Here is a 6,634-nt window from a genome sequence, read left to right on the forward strand (position 1 = left end):
GAGAAAGGAGTAACCAGCCCCAAATTACCACACTTAGCTAAATGTCTTAGTAGTAGACAATGTGGCCCTTGCCTTTAAAGGAGTTAGAGATTTGTTGAAGGATTAAGCAAATACTTATTGTACATCTGTTCCATGTCAAGTGCTTTGCTAGGCACTGGATATCAAAGATAGATGGATGTTCTTTCAAGAAATTCACAATTTAGTGCAATAGTTCCAAACCTCATTCACACAACACACCCGAAGAACACAGAGTACTCTCATCAGTATAACAGACTTCTCACAACAATAACTCCTGTAGGAGAAGCAGAGGGGGGGAGGCGGTAGGACCCTGCCAAGGAATCTCAACAGTGGATTAAAAGGAGAATGGCTCAGTTAATTTGTGGAAGTACCCACCCCCACTACCCAGACATGCAGCCTCCAGGCCACCCGAGCGGATTCTGATGTGGCCCCAGCATGACAAAAGAATGTGTGAATGATGGTCAGAGAAGGACTTTTCTGTGGACATTTGAAATGAATGGAGAGGCTAGAAGGACAGGGTCACTAAAATCAAGAAGGAAGATTATGCACCTCTGGATTATAACGGTGGGCCTGAAAAGAAAAGAACAAATATGAGAGGCATTTCTGAGTTTGAATGGAGATAATTTGGGACATGAATATAGAAGAAGATGAGGTGTTTTAAAGCCTTGATGTCAGGGAGTTTGTTCAGAACTGGGGATTTCCTTGTAGGTTGAGAGCTTGGGAGAAGGAACTGATGTGAGAGAAGGAGGGGACTCTCCAGGTTTTACATGTGTTCTGCAATGTAACGGACCTGTCATTTTCTGAGCGTGGTTCTTCAAGCCAGAATCAAGTCATGATTCTGATTCTCCTGAGTCCTAGAGCAAGGTATTCTGTACTTAGCAACTGGATTATGTTCCTCACCCGTAAGATGGGGTCAATATAGTTTATCCCACAAGAGTTGCTATATGAAAGAGTGTCACAAGCTTCCATATAGCAACTGCTCAGCAAACATCTCTTCCTTCCACTTGTTGTTGTCTTTCTAGATAAGCATGCTTAGAGAATTAAATGATATGTACAGGGATGGACTCCACCAAGACCTCTTGAACTGCTGATAATTCCCAGCAAACTTCAGAAAAGACCATCATGCTGTTCACATCTTTGTCTTCTCTAACAGGAATCACTAGATTGCCCGGCAAGGAATAAGTTATTAGATATCCCCAAAGTCTTTGGTGCATTTATGGACCTGTCAAAGACAAATGTATTTTCTGCCATTCCAGTCACCAGGAATGTGTCTGAGTTTTGATGGGCTGTCCCAGTAAGTTACCTCCTGTGTCCATTTCCAAGTGAAGCCTTGTTTACATAGCTTTTGAATCAAAGAATTGGAAATGCCAAACCTAATCCAGGTGGACTGCTAATAACGTGGAGAGAGAGGTGTCAGAAGAGTGTTTTTGTAATGACCATATCTGAGGATTTGACAAGGAATAACAGGGCTTTGGGGCTTCCCTTGTAGCTCAGTCAGTAAAGAATCTGCCTGCAGTGCAGGAGACCCAGGTTCAATCCCTGGGTTGGGAAGATCCCCTGGAGAAGGAAATGGCAACCCACTCCATTATCCTTGCCTGGAAAATCTCATGGACAGAGGAGCCTGGTGGGCTGCAGTCCATGGAGTTGCAAAGAGTTGGACACGACTGAGCGACTAATATTTACTTACTTACTTAACAGGGCTGTGACTTAGAAATTCAGAAGTTTATCGAGATAAGATGAAGTGAGGCAGGTTTCCTGCTTCATTGCTCCAGGCATCTCCTGCTTTCTCTTGCTTCATGTCAGCTCAAATATTTCCAAAAGTGATTTTATGCTACTCCTTACACCTTCTTTTTTTTGAAGTTGAAGTACAGCTGATACACAATATTATATGTTACAAGTGTACAATGTACTGAGTCACAATTTTTTAAGTTTATATTCCATTTATAGTTATTACACAAAATGTATACGTTCCGCATGTTGTACAATATATCCTTGTAACTTAATTTATACATAATATTTTGTACCTCTTAACCCCCTATTGCCTTTCTCCCTTCCCTCTCCCCACTGGTGGTGGTGGTTTAGTTGCTAAGTCATGTCTGACACTTGCAACCTCATGGACTGTAACGTGCAAGGCTTCTCTGTCCATGGGATCTTCCAGGCAAGAAAACTGGAGTGGGTTGCTGTTTCTTTCTCCAGGGGATCTTTCCAACTCAGAAATCGAACCCAAGTATCCTGCGCTGCAGGTGATCTCCTGCATTTCAGACATATTCTTTACAGACTGAGCCACCACGGAAGCCCCTCTCCCCACTGGTAACCACTAATTTGTTCTCTGTACAACTTCTTTTAGCTCCATCATAGGTGTTTGGGCTGGAGAGTTAAGAAGTTGGTTGTTATTTATAGGCAAAAAATTGGAAATTTAAAATTGAGTTTGGAACTTGGCTTTTCAGCTCAGGCAGAGATGCTTGCCCTGGAGCAAGTCACAAAGTCTGAAAGATGAATGATGTGTAACTAGCCTTAGCTTTCTTAGCTACAAACTGGGATAATAACCAAGTCTTTTCCCTGAGGTGAGCATACTTATTATCATAAAGTTGTCATACCTGTTTGATGTTTTCTCTGTAACTATATCTTGGGTTTCATTCATAGTGTTTTATGTGGTGCTTACTATCTAATTTTCTTGATCAAATCTGATAGTTCTATTTTATTGATCTTTTCAAGAAAGAACTGTCTTTCTTATTTTCTTTTCTGTAATATTAAGTCTTGTCTTATCTTTATCTTTATAATTTCTGATTTTTTTCCTACTATACTTCTCCTAACTTCTAAGGTAGACAGGTAGCTAGTTAATTTTAAACCTTCTTTAAATATAAATACTTCAGGCTAAAACTATCCTTGCATCACCAACCTACAAAATTTTATATACAAGATTTTAATTATTTGTCAATTCTCAATATACATATACCATGTGTTTTATATATTTAATTTTTTTTTTCATTTTATCTTCTTTGTCCCATGAGTTATTTAGAATTGCTCTATTTTTTAATTTCAAATATATAGGAAATTTATGTTTATATACTTCCTATTGACTTGTAATATAATTGCATAGAGGTCAGAAACCATGTTCAGTATGGTATCAATTATTTTTAAAACAATAAGTTTTGTTTTATATAGTAGTACATGGTCATCTGTTTATTTTAGTACACAGGTTTGTAAATATTTCATGGGTTTTTTTAGAAGAATATAGATTTGCTGATAGACATGATAAAAGAATTTATATATCTTTTAAAGCAAGCATTTTAATTATAATTTCGCTCTTCTAAATTTTATTATTTGGAGTAGGGTTTCTGTTTGATCTATCAATAATTGAGAGAGATGTGTTGAATTCTCTCATGATGATGGTAGAATTGTCAATTTCTCAGGGTATTTCTACTAAATTTTGCCTAACATCTAAAATTATTCAGATATATTTATAATATATACTTTATTATGTGTATACAAGTTTAGAGTTTTGTATATTACTGGCAAAGAAATTTTATCATTATATAATCTTCTCTGTTCTTAGTATTTCCCCTACAAGTTATGTTTCATATTTTACTCGGTATATGTTTATCAGATGTTTTCATCCTTTTCCTTTCAGCCTTTCTGTATTCTAATGCTATATCTGTCTCCTAAAAACAATATATAAATGAAAGTTTAATAGCTCCAGCTTTTGCCTTGTTCAGGTTCAATGGGGGTTTTTCTTTTGTTTGTTTGTTTTTGGATGGCGGATATTTAGTTTACAATGTTGTGTTAGTCTCTGCTATACAACAACATGAATCAGCTCTTTGTACACATACATCCCCTCCCTCTTGAGCCCTCCTCCCACGCACCCCCATCCCACCCCTCCAGATGCCACAGAGCACCGGGCTGAGGTCCCTTCGTTGTCCAGCAGCTTCCTACTAACTATCTTACACATGGCAGTGAACGCCGGTCAACGCTGGTCTCTCCGTTTGCCCACTCTCTCGGGTGTTGTACTTATTTCACCTTTTTTTTTTCCTTTTAATTGTCCTGCTTTCCAAATCTTCATTTTTTTCTTACTTTTTGTTCTTTAGTTGGAGGACTACTACTACTACTTTAGTTTTGCTTTTTATAGCCTGTAATATCATGCTTTATTTTATGCAGAGTTTTTCTGTTGACATACCTACATATTTACCTACTCATTTGTTTCCATTTCTTCTTACATCTTCCCTCTAAGATAATTTTGTTTCCTATGGAAGTTCCTTTAATTAAGAACTGTCGCCCGGCACACTTGGCTTTTTTTCTCTGAAATTGTCTTTACCGTAAGATAGTTTTCCTGGTTACCAATGTCTAGACTGAGGTTTGTTTCCCCTCAGCATTTTAAGGTTACTATTTCACTTGTTCTGGCTTTCATCATGTTTTCTATCTGTCTGTTTGCCACCCTTCTATGGGAAGTCTGTCTTTTATCTTTCCTTGGTTGCTTTAAGATCTTCTCTTGTTTTCCGGTGTTGTGTATTTTCATGTCATTATGGCTAGAACTGTGTTTCTTTTTATTTATCCAGCAAGACAAATGTTATCCTTTCTGTATCTGTGAATTCATTTCATTCACTAATTCTGGAAATTTTGGTCATTTTCTCTTTAAAAAATTTCTTTCTGTTCTTTTTATTCTTTCATCCTGGCACTGGGCACATCAGACATACCTATTATGTCTTCACCTCTCTCCATATTTTCCCCTGTCTCTCTCTGCTTTCCTCTGCCAGCTTCCCCAGAAGACAGAAAACTATCTCTGGATTAGTTCTCCAGGTGTCTGGAACTCTTGAGAGCCCATATTTGGTTGACCTTAGTCTGTCCACATTGTGGAGGCCTTTGCTGGGATTCTTTATTTCAGCTGGAATTTGATTTGCTTCTGCTTGGACTACTGGGATCCCTCTTCAGGGTCCCTGACAGTTGCCCTACCTGCCAGTGGCATCAGTAGGGTCTGGAAGTTTTCTCTAATTTCTGAGAACCCAGAAATACCTTTCAATGGACTATTTTACCAAGTTTCTAGTAGTTTTGAAGTAGGACCTTTGAGGGTATCTGGTCTACCACATTGCCAGGAGCAGGAATCTGACCTCAGCACTCTTTACATCCCCCGGATAAAGCAGCATTTGGGTTCTCCAGGAAAATCTTAAAAGTCCTGGGCCATGGTTTTGTATTTGTAACCTCCCTTCCTTATTTTGAGCCTTGATACCCCTGGAGTGCTAATAGAAGCAGTTGGAAAACATAATCCAGAACTTCAGTTGAGGGGGTGGGGGGAAATGAAAGGCCCTCGAAGTAAGTCAAAAGCTCTTTGAATTTACTCTACAGCACATTCAAATGGCAAATGACATTCAAATGGCCTCCAAGCTTCCTCTCCCAGTTATGAGTGACAGGGAATTTACTATTCATGAAGAGGACCGTTTATTCATTCTTTAATTCAGCCACAGCTAGCTCACTCTATCTACCTATCTATCTCTCCTTCCATCCATCTATATATCTATAGAGAAAGAGATTTACTGCAAGGAATTGGCTTGTCCAACTGTGGGAGCTGGCTAAACAAGTTGAAAACCCATAACATAGGCCCTCAGGAAAGGCAGACTAGAAACTCTCAAGTCGGAGCTGAAGTTTCAGTCCACGGGCAGAATTTCTTCTTTAGAGATGCTTCCGCTTTGCTCTTGAGGTGTTTCATCTGATTGAATCAAGCCTATCCAGATTTTTTGGGATAATTGAAATCACCTGATTATAGGTGTTAATCACATCTACAAAATACCTTCACAGCAACACCTAGATTAGTTTCCAGTTGAATAACTGGGAAAGTGAACGTAGCCAAATTAACACATGAAATAAGCCTTTACATGTGCCTTCTCGGCCATGGGAATTCTGTTAGGCATTGTGCATCTGATATATTTACATCTTGTAATGATCCTTGATTTAAATATTATTCTTCTTATTTTAAGGATGATAAAATTACAAATCAGGAAAATTAGGCAATTTAATACTCATTTTGTTATTATTAATGTTGTTGTTGTTCAGTCACTCAGAAATGTCACACTTTTTGTGACCCCATGAACTGCAGCACATCAAGCTTCCTTCCCTGTCCTTCACTATCTCCCAGAGTTTGCTCAAACTCATGTCCATCAAGTTAGTGGTGCCATCCAACCATCTCATCCTCTGTCACCCCCTTCTCCTCCTGCCCTCAATCTTTCCCAGCATCATGGTCTTTTCCAATGAGTTGGTTCTTTGCATCAGGTGGCCAAAGTATTAGAGCTTCATCTTCAGCATCAGTCCTTCCAATGAATATTCAGGGTTGATTTCCTTTAGGATTGATTGATTTGTTTGATTTCCTTTCAGTCCAAGGGACTCTCAAGAGTCTTCTCCTACACCTCAGTTAGAAAGCATCAGTTCTTCACTGCTCAGCCTTCTTTATGGTCCAACTCTCATATCCATACATGACTACTGGAAAAGCCATACATTTGACTTTATGGACCTTTGTCAGCAAAGTGGTATCTTTCCTTTTTAATACACTGCCTCGGTTTGTCATAGCTTTCCTTCCAAGGAGCAAGCATCTTTTCATTTCATGGTTGCAGTAACCATCCACAGTGGTTTT

The sequence above is a fragment of the Muntiacus reevesi genome, chromosome 5 (genome assembly GCF_963930625.1).
Source record: "Muntiacus reevesi chromosome 5, mMunRee1.1, whole genome shotgun sequence".
Taxonomy (NCBI): Eukaryota; Metazoa; Chordata; class Mammalia; order Artiodactyla; family Cervidae; genus Muntiacus; species Muntiacus reevesi.